Consider the following 22796-nt stretch of genomic DNA (forward strand, 5'->3'; position numbering starts at 1 on the left):
TTGGCGGCTGCTCCACGTAAAAGTTGGTATTACTTAAGATCGTACGCAGTCATCAACACTGTAATTAGTGACAAGCCACTTGCAGGCGCTTTCATATTTACTGTAATAATATTATTCATAATGGAGTCATTCGGTATTCATGTGGATATAACACGTAATTCCACCGTAATTTAGCGTTAATTAATGTCCACTCTGGCCGCCTATTCTAGTATAGGAAACAATTTCTGATAAGAGACGCCGGTGTAATGTAAGCATGGATCTGATTGTAATTTGAATAATGATATGCATTGCTTCCTGTCTCCATGCCTCTGCCCCCACCCTCACCTCCTGTCCGCCCCCCCCCACCTCCCTGCTTGCACACCCGTGAGCCTGGAGGGCTCACACACACACACACGCTCACGCACACGCACACGCACACATGCGCACACACACACTCATTGTGTGTGGGGAGCCAAACAGGTATCTGTAAAGTCAACAGTAGTGTAAAGTGTTTGGAGTCCCTTTCTCAGACTTCCTTGCAAATGTGAAAGTTTGTCAAGGCGATGCCCCCACAAATTGCTGGCTCAGTATCTCCCCTTTGTCAGAATGAATTCCAAACCTATCATTTTTTTAAAAAGTAAAATCTGCTAGTAATTCAGGGACTATCAGCAACCATTCTTAAAATCAAGAATTCCCTAATTTCAGCCTTCCTTGATTATATTGAGGAAAGAAACATTTTTAGCAATCTCTCCCTCCCTCCTATTTTTGCTCCCCATCTATTTGTCAGGAGCAAGCCCCCTGAGAAGGGCCACCTCGCAAAGCTAAGGGGGACGGAGCTGAGCCGCACTTGGCCGGCGGCTCTCAGAGGCCGGCTGGCCCCGCGCCCCTGGGCTGGCTCCTCGGCCTCGGGTTGCTAATTGCTCCTCGCTGGTCTTGTACAGAGTCACGGAGCTCTCCCCGCACTGCGACGGGAACCCGATACCATCTTTCACTGGGTCTTGTCGCATTAGGGGATTTAAGGCCTCCTTTGCCTTTAATTCTTTTCTCTCTTTAATGGGTGACTGGGTAAATTCAGTGGTGGGTTTCTGCGGCACTGAAACAGCAGAGAAGTCTATGATACACTCGCGCTGTGTGGTTTAAAAATCCCTCACCATATGTTTTCTCACCGGAATGCCTCGTCTTGCAAAATTACAGGAACCGAAGCTTAAAAACACAATTAGGTAGTTTAAAATGAAGTATTAAAGAAATACGGCCCAGATTCTGAGGCTGCCCTGTTGTCTCCCTCGCTCCTTTCTCTCTCTCGGTTTTGTTTTGTTCTTGGAGTATTCAAAAAGCCTCGACTGTATTCGATTTTTATACTAATCATGCCCCATATTTTTTGGATTATGTTATATAGGCTGTGGTTAAATTATAAATGAAAGAGTGAACTACCAGACTTCTTGTCATAGCAGCAGCTTTTATGTTGTTACGGAAAATGCAAAAGAAAAAAAGAGAAAAAGGCGTTTTGCATCGAAGGACCCCCGCCTCCCCCACCACTTATTCTGTGCTGCTCAATGCATCGAGGCAGCCAAGCCAAGCGAGTGGCGGGAATGTTTCCTTGCAGCATTTCTGAGATTACAGCACCCTCTCCATCCTCTGAGGGGAAAACGAAAGAAAGCTAAGGACACAAAATGCAATAGCTGCATCCTGTCCACGCTCCTCTCGCCTCCTGCTTTATACGTGCCTCCTCTGCAGCACACACATGCACATGGACACACACACACGCACACACACACACGCACATGGACAGACCCTATTTAAGATCAATTTCTTACCAAGGTATAAGCCAAATAAACAATGCCATGTGGTGGCAACCTAAATGCCACTCTCCACAATACCAAGTACCTTCTTTTTCAATTCTTAAAAAAAAAAAAAAAAGGAAAAGGCCGCAACAAGCCAGCATGACCAGGGGATGAAAGGAAGGAGTCAGGAGCGGCTCCTAACCCCTGTGTGTTTTTGTTTTCCCGTTAAACGTATTTCCAATCCTCTGTCCCTGAAAACACAGTCTCTCTCCTACAGACGCCTCCTGTCCCACGGCTCAGAGCCTTGCCTGAGAGGCCACTCCACGCGCTGAGCCCCAAGCCCTGGCCGTGGGAGACGTAATTTACACTCGGCAAATTGATGATATTTCCTTGAGAGGCTGTGGCATTTTAGGTCCATTGTAACCGCGTCCCTTGAAAGTCCTCGCCGCGCTGCAGGCACGGAGGAGAATTTCCTGCGCTCAATCCACTGCGGCGCTTAACCGGTCTGTGCCTGTGTCCCCCGGTTTTTGCCAACTGGAATGGGGGTGAGAGGTCAGGGAAGCCCACGGAGCCAGATGGGTTGCCTCTTGGCAGGAAGCCACGGGCCGGGCTGTCCCTAACGGAGGGAGGGCCGCAGGCTCCCCGGGGCTGCCTGAGATCTGCTCTCCAGAAAGGCCGGCTTCGTGCAGAAGCAGTAGCGGAGCTGATGCCCCTCGTTTGTAGCTAAGTGTATTCTTGAGCGTCTGAAAGAATATTTGATGTAGAACTTAAAACAGGGCTGGAAAAGCAGCTTCGCCTTAATTGCCGCTCACTCTGCAGCGATGGGAGCCACTTGGCCGAGGCGGCGGGAACCGGAGCACAGCCCAGGCTCTGCAGGCTCCCCACACCCCGCAGGAGGAGGGGGGCTCGGCCGTGCCCCCAACACCAGCCCTAAGGACTCTGTGCACGCGCTGTGTGCATGTGTGTGCCTCTGTGCGTGTGTGTGCACGTGTGACTTTTTTTTCTTCTTCTTCTTCCTTGGATGAATTAACTGTCTTCCCGAGATAACAAATCTCCTTTTGCAGCCCTTGGTGGAGTTTGGTTAGGGGCTACCTCTGAGCAACATGAACTTGGCCTTGCGGTGTCTGACGCGAACGCTGCACGCCTGTTAAGAATCAGGGTGCGCGGGAAACAGCCCGCAGCCATACAGCTGATCATTTCACCAGATTTGCATCTTTCCAGCAGTAATGGGGATGGATTCCACGGATGCTTGCAGGCTCTAAATAGATGGTAAGTGGTTGTTTCTAGTTCCTTCCAGCTCTGCTCAGAGGTCCACTTGCTTCCCCACAAACCACCCCCGCCCCCCAGCAGCAGGCCCAAGCCTGCCTCAGCCTGGGGAGCCCAGCTCCAAGGCTGCTGCCTCCTGCATAGCCCCCCCCCCCACCCGGAGGCAGGAAGGACCACCAGCGGGTCCTCGGTGCTCCGTGGGCCTGAGGCTGTGCCACCACCAGATCCGCCTCCTGCAGCCCAGGAAAGCCAGGCAGGGAAGTAGGGCTTGAAGGGAGATGGGGTGGAGAGAGTGACATAGGCCCGGGGCTGGGGGTCCCAGGTGAGCCGTCGGAGCCAGTGAGGGGCAGGGCGGGAATGAGAAGGCTCAGGGAGGGGCCTTCAGGGGACACCCCAGGGCCGGGGTCCCACTCATGTAACTGGACCTGGGCGGCCTGTCCCAGAGCAAATATTTTTTCTGATGTGGTTTTGATTAAGCCTAGGATAAAGTTTTGTGTTCTGAAACTGGAACAGATGTTTGTTCTAATGTTTTAACACCCTCTGCCTGCCCCTGGGCCAGGGCATTCTGCCACGACGGTGTGGCCGTCAACGGCGAGACCTGCCGGCTCTGCCTGCGGCCGGGACCTGTTTAAGGGGGCAGATTGCAGCTCGGGGTCCCCAGGGACTCCTGGGGGGAGGGTTTCAGGAGAGAATGTCTGGGCGGGGCCAGGGGCCCCCACAGCTGCTCAGGAGGCTCGAGAAGCCAAGTGCCTGCAGGCCCGGCCCCGTCTCACCCGCTTCTCCAGCCCCGGGCTGACTCCTCAGCCAGCCCCGTCACTCACCTGGGAGAACATTACGCACAGCCTGTAGTCGCTGCAGGACGGCCCCTTCCACTGGTGCCTTCACATTCTCCTTTCCTCTCACGCGCCCGGCTCTTTCCTGACCCGGAGTGAGAGCTGTGCCAGCAGAAATGAAGGAAAATGAGAGAAAAAGCATCTATTCTTCTTTAATAACAACGTGTGATTACTGGTTCCTTCCCTGTTGAGAAAGTAGATTTTACTTAGTATGTGAATAAAAATTACACATAAATAAATTAAAAATGTCTTTGGCTCAGTTCATTTAAGTCATGTGTGTGTGTGTGTGTGTGTGTGTATAATTTGTCATATATTTTTCTTTGTTTTTCTCTTTTTCATGCTTTTATGAAACATATTAATTAATATATGATGTATCTGCCCAGCCGGCGTGGCTCAGTGGTTGAACGTCGACCTATGAACCAGGAGGTCACAGTTCAATTCCCAGTCAGGGCACAGGCCCAGGTTACGGCTTCAATCCCTACTTGGTGTGTGTACAGGAGGCTGCCAATCCACATTCTCTCACATCATTGATGTTTCTATCTCTCTCTCCCTCACCCTTCCTCTCTGAAATCAGTAAGAACATATTTTACACACACACACACACACACACACACACACACACACACACGTATATGGCATATCTAATGCTGGGCAGCTAAGGGGGGCTCTGTTTATTGTTTAGATCAGCAGGAGAGGATTCCATTGCACAAGAAAGCTTGCAGCATTTGGGACAGGTCTGCTAGAGACTTTAACTTTTCCGATGTGCCCCCTGATCCTCATCTCCGCTGCAGGGTGTGGCTGACACTTGGCACCACCCTGAACCTCCCCGGGAGCCCCGGCCCTGGTCCTTTTGCAGGCTCTGGCCCGCGCCACTCAGAGATTTTCGCGGTGAAGTCATTGCTGGTGTGAGTTACTGGAGAGGCGGGAGTTGGTCCAGCTGGGCCGGCTCAGCTGCAGCCCCGGCGCTGGGCCCTGACAGCCACCCTCCGGGAGACGCCGTGCAGGAAGCCAGGGGCTGGCGGCGGGGCCCAGAGCGCTCACGTTCTGCGAAAATGACCTCCAAGAATGAGATGCACTCGTCAGCCGGGCAGACCTCGGTGAGAAACAGCATTCTTTAAAACCAACATTTTTAAAATATATTTTTAATGAATTTTGAGAGGGAGAGAAAGAGGGAGAGAGAGAGAAACATCAATGATGAGAGAGAATCACTGCTCAGCCGCCTCCTGCACGCCCCACACTGGGGATCAAGCTGGAAGCCCGGGCCTGTGCCCTGACCGGGAATCGAACTGTGACCTCCTGGTTCATAGGCTGACGCTCAACCCCCGAGCCAAGCCGGCTGTGCTCAAACTAAATTTTAATGAAAAGTCCTGGGACATGACCCGTTCCTGTGTGATGAAGGCGACAACGCACTACAGCAAATGCATATAAATGTTTATTATAGGGTGTAATGCGCTGGGGCTTCGGGCCTCCTGGTCGGGGCCAGGGGCACGGTCTCTGCACGAAGGTGCTGGGCAGACATTTGCCGGGGATGAAATGCCCGCACTCACAACTGGTGCAGCGCTTTCCATCCTGCACTGCAGCCTTGGCCGGCATCTGGGGCTCCACCATGGGAGAGGAGCTGGGGGTGGAGGAGAGCAACCCCTCCTTTCCTCCCCTCCCTCCCCTCCCTGCCCTCCCTCCTTTCCCCCTTCCTCCCGAGGCCCAGCCTGCCTGACCTCCCCACCCACACAATTACCACATCGCATCCAGATGTCCAGAAACATTTCTGAGAACTCTATGAAACCTGATAGAACGTGAAATGCGATAGGATATGAACTCAGTGACATAAGTTATAAAACAGCCCAAGTTCTATATGTAAGAATACGTCGGGGGGGGGGGGTCACCCCGCCAGAGCTGCCTGGGGCCTCGTGGGGGACCTGCCAGGACCTCCACCTGGGCCCCTTCTCCTTTCCTTGAGGGGAGGTGCCTGGCCCCCCAAAGTGTCCCGAAAAAGAAAAAGGTATTTGTTTTCTTTGCTATGAAATTGGAGGAGCCAGGGGACTTTTCCACCGACACGGAATTCATAAATGGCAGAGACTTCTCCAACATTCTGCCTCTAAGACGGGTGCTTTGACTGCTGCCCAGGAAGCGTCCCTGAGGCCACACACCTGCCCAGTCTCACCTGGGCTTAGGCTCCTGAAGGGGGGAGGGGTTGGGGGAGGAAGGAGGAGGGGAGTGGTGACCCCTTCCCTGCTCTGTGTCCCCGCGAGGCTGGGACCTCCTGGAAGGCCAGCCCAAGGCCCTGCACATTATTTTTGTCCCATATCAGTTGCTGAGTGAACTTCTGCTGAAAAAAAACTGCAGTTATGCATGTTCTGAGGCATCTACCATCCCATGGGGGGTGGGAGTTGGGGGCGAGGGTGTTCTTTGATGTTGCACACGAGTCTCTCTCATGAGAATGGATGGGGTGCCACTCACAGGTGTTTGAGGAGGCTGGTCCCAGTGCCATCAGGGTCCCCTGCGCCGGGTTTGAGGACAGGACGGACACACAAGGGCTCAGAGCAGCCAGATAGCATCTTGGGGGGCAGGGGGCAAGCGTCCTGGGGTCCCCTGCACGGGGGACCACTCCAGCTCACACTGGCCAGTTGTGAAGCACAGGTACCCCCACCCCGGGCCTCAGTTTCCTCCCCGCCTGTTAACGGGAGATTGATAACTAAGACGGGCCTCTCAGGTTGAGAGGGTCTGATTCACACATCCCTGATGGCAGAAGACACAGTGTTTGCTATCACCTTAGAAACATCCGCGCTAACGGAGCTTTCTCTTTTCCCTGGGACATCACAAAATTGCTTATTTTTAAAAGAAATCATATTACAAGAGTAGGAGAGTCCCACGGTGGCATTTTTTTGAAATGTAGATTCCTTTAAAAATTGTAATTGGCCATGAATTCATTCCTTGTGTGAACATTTTGGTGATTTAGCCTTTTTTTTCTATAGTTTCATATATTAATGTTGTTCTGTGCATACCATTGTGTATATGGTCCCTTCCACTTAATGTTCTGTTATAACCATCTCCTGTTTTCTCCACCCATCAATCTTTATGAACATCCACCATAAAGGCAGGTGATTGGCAGGTGAATTTAACATAATTTACACAACTTACACTTAACATACAGATTCAACATCATTCTTCATTAGTGGGAAATGGGGTTTTTGTTCCTTTGTGGTTAGATACAATCCATGTTGAGCATCTTTGGGTACAAAGTTTGCCCCACGCGCATGACTGTTTCTTTGGGGCAGATTTCCAAAAGTATTATTTCTGAAGGAGAGGATTTGGTAGTCTTGCCTCCAGAATAGTTTGCTGGGTTCACGCTTGTGCCCAGTGGATCACTGTCTTGGTTCCCCTCACCTGTCAAAAATAGCAGGTTCTGCGTGACGGGCGTGGCTCCTGGTCAGAACGTCGACCCGCACCCTGGAGGGATGCGGGTTTGATTCAGGTCAAGGGCACGCACCTGGTTGCAGGGTTGCAGGTTGGATCCATGCCCCCAGTCGGGATGCATGTAGGAGGCAGCCAGTCCATGTGTCTCTCTCACATGATGTTTCTCTTTCGCTCTCTCTCCTTTCTCTCTCTTTTCCTCCCCCCCCCCACCCCCGTTTCACTCTTTCTAAAAATCAAGGGGAAAAATACCCTCCCTCTTTGGGTGAGGATTTTGAAAAAAAGCAGGTACTTGCAAATAACATTCATGGTTTGACTTGGAGTCTCCGTGGTGGCTGTGGCCTCAGACAATTTTCCTGCAACCTTGGACCCTTTGCCTGCTCGACGTTAGAGGAAGGGACCACTTAGCCAGCCCAGGCATTGGCAGCACAGGCCTGGGATTCGTGAATGACACCGGAGCAAGTATTCGGATGCCCAGCTGGCACCACTCGATTTGCCAAGTTTCCCCTTGGAACATCTGCAGAAGCCAAGAACCAGGCAAAGACTCTTCCTCTCCCCCAGCTTTTGTTTCCACTAAGCTGCTCCCAGGCCTTGAGCGTTTGCAGAAAGCGTGGAGGATGCTCCAGCGGCCAGGACTCCGCAGGCAGAGGGAGGAGGAAGAGTGTCACCCAGTTTCCCCAGACAGATCCCCCCACCTCCCCAGGGAGGGATGGGAGGACCTCATGGTCACCATTTCCAGGGCAGCCATTAACCCCTTCACTGACACCCCCCTGAGATCACGGTTCGGGCCCTTTGAACAATGAAACCGCGTGCGCTCTCTCTCCCCTCCAAAGGGTGTGACGTAGGGGCGGGATGTCGAGTGTCAGCGGTGAAGATGGCGACTCGAAGAACTGAGGCCCTTCGGAGGCCGTTTAGAGATAAAGGTGAGAGCGGCCCCTTGGTCCCTGGCCTGCCCGGGGCCACAGGTAGACGCAGTCACGGCGCTGTCCTGCCTGCTGGGTTCCTAGTACCGGTTACAGCGACCTCTGAAACCTCAACTGAACAACAAGTATGTTTGGTGCTCAATGAGGCAAAATGTGTTTTCGAGGTGGAACTAAAGAGTTTTTAAAAGTTCCTCTCCAGTCTCCGCCCAGCGGTGGACCCGGGTCTCAGAGGACATGTGTCAGCTTGTTGGTGAGAACACCTGAGTTACGATGCATCCTCCGGATCCACTGTTTTCTGGGACCAAGATATCTAAGTGAGGAATGAGCTGTAATGATGTTTGAACTGAGAACACAAATAACCGTTAGTTCTGTGGCTGTTGCAGAGCTCAGGAGACGCCCCCAGCTGACCTTGACGTTGCTGTAGTTGCCGCAGGGACACGGAATGAAACGGGGATGTGAAGGGCGGTACCCCAGGGTGCCCTGTGCTCGGGGATCCGCTTTGACTTGGCCTCTCTTTGCTGGCACCTGTATTCCTCCCAGGCGGAGACCAGAAGGAAAATGGGAGTGGGGAAAGCTAGTGATAAATGCCAATTAACTGGGTGCCCCTCTCCCCCAAACATCTTACATTTCTCAAACAGAGGGACTCGTGTGGTTAATAAGTCTTGTTGGGCCTCAGAAGATCCAAACTGGCATCCGTAAAGGGAAGACATCCAGTTTCCATATTACCCCATCCCAAGCAACACGCACGTCATGTCATTTTAATTTGGGGTTTTGGACACAAGCCTGTGAAGTGTTGCGTGCAGATGAAGTTTGCAGCTGAATAATAAATAAATGAGTTGCCAATAACTTCGAAACGGTGCGACGACACCTCCTTTCTATTGTCAATCATTTTTAGCACAAACTTCTGTGGTTGGAGTGTCATAATGAGTACATTCCGACCGCGTGGAAGGCTTGAAGTTCTCAGAGTGGAATCTCAAATGAGGAGGTGGCCATTGCGGGTGTTATAGTGAAGGCTCTGGACTTAGCAAGCTTATAGTAGTCATTAGGTGTGAGGGCACGTGCACGCACACACACACACACACACCCTCATACACATACCACACCAACGGTAAGAAGAAAAGTGAGTACAAAGCACAAAATATAAAACACAGGAATGACCAATATAGTGAAAAGATGCTTGGAATAATTTTTATTTTACATGTAGTTATATATATATATAACATTTTCACGGACGATTATCTCCACCATTGCTTCGTGGTCTTTATTCAAACTGTGAACCTGAGAAGGTACGTTGTTAACTTAAAGCCTTGAGAATGTAATGGTAATATACTTGTTAAAACTAACGACCCCCCCCTCCTCCCACACACTCCCCCCACATTCGGATTGAAGAAAAAGCACGTTTCCCTCTATCCCACCGGCTCCCTCTCTCTTATTACTCCTCTCTAGTTCTGTCCTAATGATGGGGCTGCGGATTATTTACTCCAGTTTTAAATTAAAGAAACCAATAAGGAAACCAGCGTCAAAAGCACCGTCCAACTTCAGGGGGAGAGGAGTAGGTGTGCACCCCATTTCTCTAGGCGCTCGCCGCACGGCCCTATAATGGTGGGGTTGGGACAGAAGCGCTCCCCTCCCCACCACCACCACCACCCAGCCTCCGTGTAATGCAATTTAGCTTCATTAAATTACTGCAGGGCCAGTTACTTAAGCAGAATATTGATTTTCAGTCGGGCCCGTGTTTAACATAATTCTGCGTAGGCAACAGCTAATTCTGCGTTTGAATCTAACACCCTAATGGAATTACAAGATGCCGCTTGGCCGCAGGGAGCGCTCAGCCATCCCGCCCACCGTGGGCAGCTTCGGAGACCCAGGCACTGAGCCCCCCTTCACGCCCCTGAGGCCTGGGGTCTCTTTGTCCGGGGCCCCCTGAGCAGCTCTGCCCTGTTACTGAGGAGCAGGTCTGGGGGACTAGGAAATCCATCGGGGGCCCTGCGTATGTTTTAAGCAGCGGTGCTTGGACTAAATCGATGCCCAGGGATGAGGTTCCTCACTCTTTGCGCTTCTGATAAATAAAAAAGAGACTTGTCTTCAAATTACATCTTACTTCCAGGCGGCCCTCGACTTTCACATCCCGGGTCCCATGTTTAGGTGGGAATCACACACTACACAGTTGCATATGTGATTTGTTGTTAAGGATGAACACAGAACGGTTTTTAAAAATGCAATTCGGATACTTATTGAACTATTGGTGGGAAAAAAAGATCGTCATTTCCCCTGAAAATATAGAAGCAAAAATACATGGGATTTCACGTTGTCTTCTCAGTCTGAGGGGAGCTGGCTGCCAGAAGGGTTTTATGCGAGAGCAGATTCCACTGGCTCCACGAGGGAAGGGACCAGGCAGGTGCCCACATACAGGAGGGGCCGCGGGGCGGTGCCCAACCAGGAGCAGCTGAGGCAGCTGGGCTCCCTGCTCTCACTTTAAGGACAGAAATGTCCTGGGCAGGGGCTGTGCCAGGACTCACCACGTCTTCCTGTCCGTCTCCCTGTCCGTCACTGTACGGCTTGCTTTGGAATTCGTACATCTCACCTGGAGAATTTTACCCTGAATTCTCCAGACCACAGATGGGCGTGTGGTGGGATGGACGTGGCTGGAGTGGGAGAACTATGGCGACTGTGGCAGAGTTTGAGGCGACACCCAGCTGACCTTGACGTTGCTTGAGTTGCTGATGGGAAACCGAATACCCTGTCCGTCTCTGTACGGCTTGCTTTGGAATTCGTACATCTCACCTGGAGAATTTTACCCTGAATTCTCCAGACCACAGATGGGCGTGTGGTGGGATGGACGTGGCTGGAGTGGGAGAACTATGGCGACTGTGGCAGAGTTTGAGGCGACACCCAGCTGACCTTGACGTTGCTTGAGTTGCTGATGGGAAACCGAATAAAACAGGCATCTAAAGTGTGCAGGGAGGGCTGTGTCCCCTGAGGGTGCGGCCTGGGCTGTAGGGGAGCTGGGCTCGGTGGTGCCAGTGCAGGGGTGAGGGGTAGAGGCCAGGAGAGCGGCCTGTGGCTCTGGACAGTGTGTCTGGTCAGTGTCCATCTGCCTCAGATCAGAGGTCACCAAGAGTCCCTTCTCCGGGTTTTTGTGAAACTCAACCAGGCAGGGCGCTTTTCCAGGGTCTCTGCAGTTCTCCACGCCCGTCTGTCTGAGCATGAGCCCGTGGGAAGTGACAGGATTCTCACCGGGCTGAGCCTTTGGTGCCCGTCTGGTTCTTGACCCCAACAGTGAAACTGGAGTCATGGAAGGCCGGTGGCCCAATAGGGACACTTGTCAGGTTTTCTCCAACACCCTGTGTTTCTGGAGAGGCTTTAAAGCCCATGACCCACCTTCTCTCCAATAGGCTGGCCAATCAGTTTACTCCATGTTCTTGAGCCAGCCAATCAAATTACCCCTTGTTCTTTGAGTCAGCCAATCAAATTACCCCTTGTTCTGTGAGTCAGCCAATCAGATTACCCCTTGTTCTTTGAGTCAGCCAATTAAATTACCCCTTGTTCTTTGAGCCAGCCAATCAGATTACCCCTTATTCTTTGAACTGGACAATCAGTTTCTTCCATGTTCTTTAGCCAGCCAATCAGGTTACCCCATGTTCTTGGGCTGGCTGATCAGATTACACCACCTCCATGGATGCAGGTAGGATTTGCTGGGCTGGGTCCCTCTTCCCTCTGGGTTCGAGTTCTGTGTGAGACTGGAGGCAGGTCATGGCAGGCAGCTCCCTCCGCTTTCTTTGGGATGTAGCCCGAGGGGACATGAGGCCTGCAGCAACAGGGACACGTGAGGATAGACCCGAACGGAAAACAGTTTATCCTGAGAGATGGACAGGGAGAGGGTGTGAGCTATTCTTTCACAATTTCCCAGGGATGGAGCCTTACAAATCTACTGCCTTTGCTCACCTTAAATGGGGGCTCTATACTTGAAATTAGCTAATTCCTGAGGGAAACACCTCCTCCCTGCCACATATGATTAAATTTATGTGAAGCCTGACTGCTTCTCCCTGGACCCATATTAGGTCTGTACCCACTTCCATCCAGGCTGAGCGTCAACACAGCAATCAATAATAAAGCAAAGACAAGCCAACACCACAAAGCCACAGGGAGGGCAGCAGTGGACCAACGCCCCGTGCCTATGCCCGCGGGAAGCCTCCCGTGGGAATTAGCCACATCTGTGTGCAGTTGGTTGATGAGTCAATGCCCTCATTTATCCTTAGAGCAGCTCTCCCACGTGTGGTCAGGTCTTAGTTAGAGACGCTAGGATTGCAGTGGACCAAGAAGCACTTGGCGAATAAGGCCAAACAGAGCGAGGACTTGACCTGGAATTGCTGTCGGCCAATTCAGTTCTCTTCCGGTTGCCTCAAATCTTGTCTTTCCTCCCAGAATGCCTTCGATTCCTGTTGTGGATATTCTCACTGTGGCCCAGAGGAGGCACAAGTCTCCCCTTTCCTGAGCATCCTCCGTCAGGCCCACAGGGCCGCTGACATTGTAATGAATACTAGAAACCAGTCTGTTCCGGCCGTGGCTGCTGTAACAGAGCATCACAGACCGGGGAGCTAATGGAAGGGGGCTTATTTCTCACGGCTCTGGAGGCCGAGAAGTCTGAGACCAAGGGGCCCGCGTGGTTGGCTTCTGCTGGCCCCTCTTCTGGTTCATAGGTGGCACCTTCTCCCTGTGTCCTCAACAGGAACCAATGGCACTCTGCTCTGTGGGGTCTCTTTATTTTTAAAGCACTCATCCCTCTCATGAGGGCCCTACCCCCATGGCCTAAGCACATCCCAAATAGCACCATCTTTGGGGGTTTGGGATTCCAGCCTTGTGAGTCCCAGCGGCTCAGCGCTGCACACCCCTGGTCTGTGGGGAGCGGGCGCTGCCAGGGGGGCCGGAGGGCCAGGCGTCACTTCAGGGCCTCTCGTGCCCAAGAAGAGAATACATTTGAATAAACTACACAAAATCCTGGTATTAATTTTTCACCTTCCTCCCTGCCAACTCTCCATTTCCCACCTACAAAATGCCTTTTTAGAGGAGGACACTTTTTGCCCTCGCTGGTTTGGCTCAGTGGATAGAGCATCAGCCTGTGGACTGAAAGGTCCCGGGTTCCAAGAAAGAATAGGTAAACACTTTTTTGAATGTATACTTAGATACAATCCATTTTCCCCCACACTGGATCTAGCCTTACATGGAGACTTGCCACCTCATTGCTATCTTTGATTCATAGATATTTAATTATTATGATGGTCCCCTATACATACTATGGTGTACACCAGGGGTCCTCAAACTTTTTAAACAGGGGGCCAGTTCACTGTCCCTCAGACCATTGGAGGGCCGGACTATAGTTTAAAAAAAACTATGAACAAATTCCTATGCACACTGCACATATCTTATTTTGAAGTAAAAAAAAAACAAAACGGGAACAAATACAATATTTGTATTTGCATGTGGCCCGCGGGCTGCAGTTTGAGGACCCCTGGTATACACTCTAGGACACGCATGTCAAACTCAAAGGCTAACATGGGCCAAATAAATGTAAAATTGAGAAAATGATACATTGTCTGTGTATGCTTCTCTGTGTTTGGAATAAAAGGAAGGATTTGTCCTTGGACTAGCTACAGGTAGAAATACAGTTTTTTAAAAATCCCTTGTGGTAGATTAACTTTAAGAAAGCTTGAACTGGTATTTGGAAAATATCCTAGAGAATTCACACCAGGGACTAGTAAAAATATTTACCCTAAATGTCACAAAATTGAATAGCATTGATGATAAATGTGAAAGGTTTGGCGTTTGTCAATTTGACACTAAATATCAAAGTAACGTTTCCCATTTTTCCATTTTGCTTTCCATTAGATCCATTTGAACTGGAGGAAACCACGAGGTAAGTGTGTCCTGTTTAAATATTTTCTAAAATGCTGTTTGTAAAATACCACGGACGCGTGGCCAGGTCAGCATTGGTGGGTCACGGCGAATACTCCTGTGTTCTCTATTGTGTGTTGTGTGTGAGCACCTCGGAGGGGTCCCATTCGGAAAGAGCCTGGAACCTGCTTACTTGGGGTAACTTAGGGATTTGGAATCATGTTCTCAGATGGTCATGCTTCGTTGAGTGTAGACATCAGCAATTTGGTTGATGGCAACTAAAGAATGAAGGAGTGTGCACATAGACCTCCAGAAAGGGACCTGCAGTGCAAGCATCAGACCATCGCTGTGTCTGGGCCCAGACAGGCCTTCCCTTCTGGCCTGAGGGAGGCCTTTTTCTGCAAGTTGTGACCATTGAGGATCATCTTGGTTGATTGAGAGAGAATTTCCTGAGGCCTGTGCTACAGGTCTGATGGAAGCTGGTAGCCAAGCGCCTGAATCTGTTTCTCCTTCCTGGGCACACACTGCATTTGCCTACCTCTCCATCCCCTGCAGTTAGAGTGGCTGCTTCCTACTTGGGAGAATTTGAGAAGAGTGGCATGTGCCAGTTTCCGCACCAAAGCCACCACTGCCTTCCATTGCCAAGGCTGAGGGAGGACACAGATGGAGGAGCCTGAACTTTCAATCACCATGGCGGCGGGGATGGGGGGAGGCGTGCTGCCAGCCCTGTGGGAACATCTACTTCACACTGAAAGGTGGGTGAGAACCAACATCTGTTGTGTTTGAACCATAATATATTTTGGGTCTACTTGTTAGCACAGCCCGGCCTGCTCTTACCCAACTTGGTTAGCGTGGCCATAACCATGTTGCAGGTTAGTGGCAATCACTTGGGAGGATGGTTGAAATGAGATTACCAGTCCCAGAGAGTCTGATTCACTTGGTCTGGGTTTGGGCGTGGATATATCCATTCTTTATATCCATTTCTTAGTTTATTCTAGTTCAGGAGCATTCCTATGAGTCATAAAGAAAAAATAGAGCCCGGTTGGTGTGGCTCAATGGTTGAGTGTCGACCTATGAACCAGAAGGTCAGGGTTCAATTCCTGATCGGGGCACATGTCTGGGTTGTGGGCTGAATCCCCAGTGTAGGGTGTGCTGGAGGCAGCAAATCAATGATTCTCTGTCATCGTGGATGTTTCTATCTCTCTCTCCCTCTCCCTTCCTCTCTGAAAGCAATAAAAATATACTTTTTTTAAAAAGAAAAGAAAAATAGACAGGAAAGACCATATGCACCGTGGAGGGAAGAGAATGTGTATAGGCAGTCATTCAAAGTTCAGTCTTGGAGACATCATTAAAATGGGACCTTCAGAGTAGAGCTTATTTGCTTTCATACATGACAGCATTCAGCTTGGAAAAAATAATACTAATGTAACAGGGACGAAAACAGTTCCGAAAGGTTCATAATGAACATAAATCCTCCTGCTACACTCCTTTTACCACCAGGTCAATATTCTGTGAGCCATCACTCTTAATTTTTTGTAAATTTTGTTTTTTCTTCAAATCTATGAGCTGCATAGATTTATTTTTGTTTCTTGATTTTTTAACTTTCAATGTAGCTTAAAAATGACTGCTATGAAAGAAGAGGATTTACTTAAATTTTATCCCACTTCTCTTCTCCTCCCAATTTGATTAATTCACAAGTTTAAGTTCACCAAATGGTAATTTTTGAAAATTCCAACAGCATAATGAACATTTTCCCGTAGAAAGTATTTCTTGAGTACCCACTCATCCTTTTCTCTGCCTCTCTTTCCTCCCACTTCTCAATTTTGTCAGCTGTCCTATTCCTTTATATTATCAAGGTTATAGCTTTGTATCCTGATATGGATTCAGGTAGTCTTCAGCAAATTTTAACTTAAAGTGGATTTCAAGATTTCAAAACCAATGAACACCATTTATATTGCTATGATTCTGGAAACAGTGTTCTCTGCAGAAATAAATGCTTTGCTAAAATTACCTCTCCTTTCCAAAGTGCCCAATTGGGTGTGATTGCTGTATGAAATGTTTCTGACACTGAGTTAAAATTGAGTCTCCTCATTTACCTTTGATAAACTCAAATTTTATTCAAGCTCTCATACATAATGTTACCTATAGCTCCCTCCTCCCCCCATGGGTACCTCACAATTCCTAAAGTTCTAATCTATATGGCTTGATTTCTTGACCCACCGTGTAGCTATCATGTTTGAATTATGCTTTTTGCTCCCCTCGGTTAATCTATGGATCTCTGTTTTCTCTTATTGAAGCTGTGCTTTCATACCATTTTTGTGTCCCCAAAAGTCCTTATTCTGCTTGAAGGATAGTTTGACTGGGTATAGAACTGAAGGTTGAAAATAGAGCTTCCCAGCTTGGAAGGCATTGTTCTATTAACTTCCAGTGAGTGTTGTTGCTGTTGAGAAGTTGGTGTCCATCTGGTTCCTTTTCTTTTGCAGGCAAACTTTATTTTTTTTATAACAGTTGATGTTTTTCTTTTATTAGTGTCCCGATTGCACAGTGATGGCTTTGTATCTTATAACAATGATTGTGGTTTTGACACTTTCAATCTTAAGACATTTTCTTCAATTTTGGAAAATTTTCTTTGATTATTGTGTTCCTTTCCTGTTTTCTCTATTCTTTTTTCCTGCAAATCTTACTAGTTGGAAATTGGACTAATTTTATACCATTCTTGTTCTTTGAAAAATTATTTTTCTTAGAAATATTCTCAGTTTTACATTTCAAAATATATTCTTTTTAACTTTCTAGAAATCCTTCTTGTTCTTTGTTGTGTGTGTGTGTGTTTCCATTCTACCCCATGCAAGCTTGCTTTATATTCATTGGGTGAGAGGTCAGTTGTTGACTGGAAGAACCCAGGCCAAAATTGTAAGGGCATATTTGGGGTCACTAATATCTGCACAATTGCCATGTTTTTCCCAGATTATTTATTTTCATTCTTTAGAGACATGGTCTCAGATGTTAGTAGATATATGCCTGGTTGCTTGGTTTTCTGCTTTTAGAGGTAGGTGTTTGTCTGAAACTAACCCTTTGTTTTTCAGGCCCAAAGGTCACCCATGCCTTCTACCATCCATGTTGTCTCTAAGCTGATTATAGCTCTGCTGGAACGTTGGTCCCTTTGTGGCTTATTCACTCATCCTGTACGTCCTGAGCTTTGGTTTGTCCATGCTTGCCCAGCCACTACTTCTTGATCCAGTTTTTGATTTCTAGAAATCTGATGAAATCTCTTATTGCTGATGGTCTCTCAATATGCCTTTTTACTGTGAGCATTAATTTAAAAAAATCGAATTCCTTCTCAGGTGGGAGAAAAATGCAAATGCTACCCTTTTGAATCAGAAACCCCCAATCCTTTTTTAATAATCTCTTTATTGGTGCAGCATCATCACTATTGTTGACTTGCAGTTATGAACGAAAGAAAATCTAAGCTATACTGTCATGAAACTGTTCACTTTGGGAGACTCTGTCGGGCATTCCAAATTGGAGACCTAATATATTAACCCCCCGAAATGGGAAATGCTAGCGTCAGTTTTGATCAGGGGCTGAGCTGGGGAGACTTGAGCTCAGTGCTCCTGTGCAGATTCCCCATAACAGGGTAGAGGAGGATCCTGCTCTGGGTGGCTCACAGTTGCATTGACCTGAGGATCAGGATTCTCCTGGGACAGTGGTTCTCAAACTTCTGGCCCTTTAATACAGTTCCTCATGTTGTGGTGATCCCCAACCATAAAATTATTTTCGTTACTACTTCATAACTGCAATGTTGTACTGTTATGAATCGTAATGTAAATATCTGATATGCAGGATTGTCTTAGGCGACCCCTGTGAAAGGGTCATTCGACCACCAAAGGGGTCGCGACCCACAGGTTGAGAACCGCTGTCCTAGGAGATCATGGGGCTCAGAATGTAGCGTGATGTTGTGATGCAGATTATAAAGATGATCTGATACATGTTGCGATTCAGGAAGGTTTGTGTACAACACTTTCAGGCCAGCCTGTTTGCTGCTCGCCACCTGTGCCGTGGGATGTGGGGAGAGGGACGTCCTTGTCCCCGTCCAAGAAGTTTTAAGCTAGACGCAGCTCTAGGTCACACTCATTCCTCCTACCGCCTGGGTCTCCCATCGTCCACTCAAGTCTGACGCTGTCGCCTATTTCTCAGCCCTGGGTGTCTCTAGGTTTGCTGTGAGGAGAACAGCCCACAGAGAGGGTTGGAGTCTCTTTTCCTTCTAAAACTTTTAAGTTTTCACTTAGGTTTTTAAGTTTCCACCCCCCCTCCCCTCCTGTGTATGTCATAAAGAAGGCAAACAGAAAGGCATGTCCGCCCCACGGAGGGTGGAGGGTCCCTGCTTCTGACGCGGCTGGTTGCATCAGGAGGTCTGATGCTCACCATTTCCTGTCGGGTCATGACAGTCCTTTGGTTCTCTGCCTCACCCCCCTTCCGGGATCTCCTCTGAGGTCAAACCTCACTGCGTGCATCGCCATGGAGGTTCAGGTGATGAGCATGAATGCGATATGCAAAACAGGTTTCCCACCGGGAGCCCATGCCTGGCTTCAGGGGCCTCCCGCGGCATCTGTCAGATCTGCCATGTTAGATGATTGATAACTGGGCACGCTCTCGAGCTGCTGAGCGGGCTGTTTTCCCCACCGCGTGGGCAATGCTTGGGCCAGAGACTTTGTCCTTTGGGGGACATGGCTTTGGTTTTCCGGAATCTTCTCAGGATAATTATTTGTAAAATAATGAAAATCTCAGAGATACTGCAAATCCTGAACTGTGACAGTTTGGTGAGCGGGTTTAGGATACCCACTAGATCAGTGGTTCTCAACCTGTGGGTCGTGACCCCTTTGGCAGTCGAATGACCCTTTCACAGGGGTCGCCTAAGACCATCCTGCAGATCAGATATTTACATGACGATTCATAACAGTAGCAACATGACAGTTATGAAGTAGCAACGAAAATAATTTTATGGTTGGGTCACAACATGAGGAACTGTATTTAAAGGGCCAGAGGTTGAGAACCACTGCACTAGATAAAGAGTTAGTAACTGCTAAAATTCTTTTAAAAGTTACACATCTTTGTCATCCTTTAATTACATAATGAAAATAAATATGTACAGATTTTGTGCCTTTAAATTAATTGAAAATTGTAAAGTTGCTGGTTCAGCAAGAAAAATATAGAGACTTCATGTTAGTGGAATTAATTATGCCTACGGTGGTCGATACTAGCCACGAGGACTGATTGGGTTCGGAGTCACACAATGAGAACCCCACTCCTGAGTCACCCAGGAAAGCACTGCAATCAATGACTGTCTCTCAAAATATCATAGAATGAATAAGCAAATCTCCAATTATTTAAAAAATAAAAATATTCAAATACATGGAAATGAGGATATCTGAAAATAAGCTTAAATCAGATCAAATGATAGGGAAATGGAACTTCTAAGGACCATTCGTTTTGAAAAATATGATTGTAACAGTAATTGCATATTTTTAATGCAACCATCAGCCAAGGCAACCACGTGGAGCTGTGAGCGCCACAGAGGTGACCAATGACCCTGGACCAAGTGACCCCAAAGGTGGAGGATCTGGCGTGAGCACACAGGCCTCCCGATCGTGAGATGGAAGGCGGGAGTGACAGGGACCTGGGTTCACGCATGGCTGGTTGAGAGAGAGTTGGTGGGCATCCAGCCATCTACCTGGTCATCTCCTCTCTGGAGCATGGCATTCAGGTAAAATGAGATCAGGCTCATGAAAAGGGGAGAGGCAGAGTTCTGAGCCAATGTGGTAGGAAGGCCGGTGTAGATGCCATGACCGCATTGCAGATTCACAAAGTCCGCCTCAGACCTCGGGAGACTGCCTTTGAGCCTGGGTGCCATCATCAGAGACTCTGGATGGACAAGGGTTTTCCCTACGCAAAGGGGTGGCTCCTCGGAGGGACCCACCTGTTCCACGGAGTCCCAACCAAGGGGCGGGGCTTGACCACTCCCCTCCGGTCCGAGGAAAGTCGCCCTTGACCAAGAAGTCTCATTCGTTTGCTGGCCCTCTTTACCCGCTTTGACCCTAACTCCAGTGGCATTTTCTCCAGGGAGTCCTGAGAGGCTGGGCCAGGGCGCCATGCCAGGGAAGTCAGCTAGGAATGGCCCCCCGAAGGAAAGACAAGAGCCCGGCAGAAGGGAAACACTCCGCCCACGGGGCCCTCGCTGGAGAAGTGCCTGCCCCGGCTTCCGGCTTCCGGGGGAGTGTTTCTTTGGATGCTTAAGAACTGAGCGTTTGCTAACAAGCCTACACTGTTGAGCTCAGTGTCGGCGTGGGGACTGCGGACCTTAAGGCGAAAGGCTCTGGAGCTCCGTATTAAAATTATACTTAGACGCGCAGGTCTTTGAAATGCAACCTGGAGATAGCCCTGTTTTCCGGTGATAAGAATAGGCTCTCATTTGATGGCCAGCACATATCTGCTCTCCTGTTCTTGCTGGGCTAGACGCGCCCTCTATCTGGTGTAGCCATCAGCCAAATCCACTGTGCAGGGATCTGAGTGCACCACTGCCAGGCGCGAGATTGCTCCCGGAAGCCGGGGACGCCTGCCCACGCTGGCTCCCAGATCCACGCATTTTTGCCCCACATCGTCTTTTGGTTGTGATCCATGGCCTCCATCTGTTTTATGCCTAATGACCTTGCCCTGTTCCCTGTGATGCAGCGGACTTCATTGCTCTGCCCTAGGATTGCCTTGTATCTGAGATTTAGCACGAAGACAGAAGGAGGGGAACTCTTCCGTACAAACAGGCTGGCAATAGATTAGGCTTGAAAGGATGGATTTGAGATTTCTCAGGGGTGATGACCTACATTGCTTGTCTAACTGCAACTTCCGGCATCCAAGACCCCTGGCAGCTGACACTCAGTTGGATCACTGCGCGCATTAGCTCCGGACACGGGAGGCTTATTCTGGTTGAGCTGCTGCCCCTGGTGGTGTCCAGCTTTGACCACAAAAGGTCCACAACTACACCCGAGGAACCTAAGTAGGGCGAACTGCAGTGAGGGTGCTTGGCAACCTGGCAGGTGATGTGTGGAGACACACACTGGGGTGTGTGCTGTCACTCAGTGGAGGGCCTGGCAGTGGGGGACCCTGTACGCGATGTTGTGAGCGCCCTTGAAACACACTGTGCTTCCAAGTGTTCCACAGGCCTCAGGATTGGAGCCATCATCCTGTGCTCTGAGGACTCAGAACACTCCCTGAGTTTGGATCCACACAGATCTTCTCATCTGAGAAACGGGGGCCGTGCGGACGAGGTGGTGGCTCTGGTTATCCAGTTCCTCTGCCCTCCCACTCACCCCCTTTTCTATGGCTGCGTCATCTTCCCGTGCCAGTCAATGCCGTCACCCAATCACGTGAACCGGAGCGGGGCTCTGTCATCCACGTCGGCCCTGTTCCGGCTGGGTCTTCCTTGCTATTCTCTTGGCTCCATCTGTTCCTCCCACTCTTCCGACAGCTCAGGGTCAGAGACCCTGTATTCAAGGACTGGACCCTGGCCTTCACCCAGCCTCCCTCCTGATGCAGGAACCATCTCGTTAAGTCTCTTCCTAGCCCCAAAAGAGCCTTGCGTCCTCCCGCCTCCTCTGCCAGCCAATGCCTGTGCTCTCCTTACTCATCTTCCGTCCCCTCCCTTCCTGTTGAATGGGGTTCCCATCCCCGCTGTACCACCATAACCCAAATGGTTGCCGCCGGTCTGCTCATTCTCCCTGTGTGCACAAGTGTGCACGCTTGTGCCTGTGCCGGGTGTGTCTGTGAGCCTATGTCCCCTCACTGCTGCGGCTCCAGGGTACCCATCCTCCCACCCGCTTCCTCCATCTGGGTGAGCCCCCTCCGCCCTCCGGACACACCCCCTCCAGCCCTGCACTCCCCCAGGGCCCCCAACTCAGGCACGTGCCCCTGCGGTTAGTCCTGCATTGACGCTTCCCGTGCAACCCCACTTCTGAGAAGCAGTTTAAAGTGCAGCGCCCACTTAGTGTGGCTCTGTCCTGAGCTCTGGGTGACGGCTCTATGGCCCAGGCAGGCATTCAGTCAAACCTCCCCTCCCTCCCGGCGAAACCTGAGCAATAACCGCAGAGCCGGTCCCCTTCCCAGGAGGCCCACACAAGGGCCTCGATGTTAATTGCACGGGCCCTACCTGAGGCGCTCATTTTTTTTTTTTTGCTTTATACAATAACTAATATGTAAACTATGATTGCACTTGGAATTGCTTTCACTTACATTCTATTACGGAGGCCCAGCACGTGAGGAGCTATAACCACTTCATTAGCAGCCGGCCTCCCTGCCTAAGCGAGTCACCGGCAGGTGCGGCAGGTGCTGGGTGCTGCCGAGGCGTGGGGGCAAGAACAATGGCGAACACATCATTAAACGGGAAATTCAATTCTGGTGTGATGAGAAGAGTAGAACTTTTTGACGATAATAATAACAATTTTCCTGCCCATAAAACTTACCCCCGATTGATCCTGTGTGACAGTATCCATGACCGTGAACGTGCGGGGAGGGTAGTGTGGGGACAGCCATTTCCCCGGACGGAGTCTGACACACGGCTGCTCAAGGTCATCGATGTGCTCGCCTCAGTGGGCTCCTCTGACCGCAGGACAAGGTCGGCAGCCAGCCGAGGATGTGACTGCTCAGGGCGGGCACGTGGGCTCCTA

Source organism: Myotis davidii, unplaced genomic scaffold, assembly GCF_000327345.1.
Source record: "Myotis davidii unplaced genomic scaffold, ASM32734v1 scaffold72, whole genome shotgun sequence".
In the NCBI taxonomy this organism is placed as follows: Eukaryota; Metazoa; Chordata; class Mammalia; order Chiroptera; family Vespertilionidae; genus Myotis; species Myotis davidii.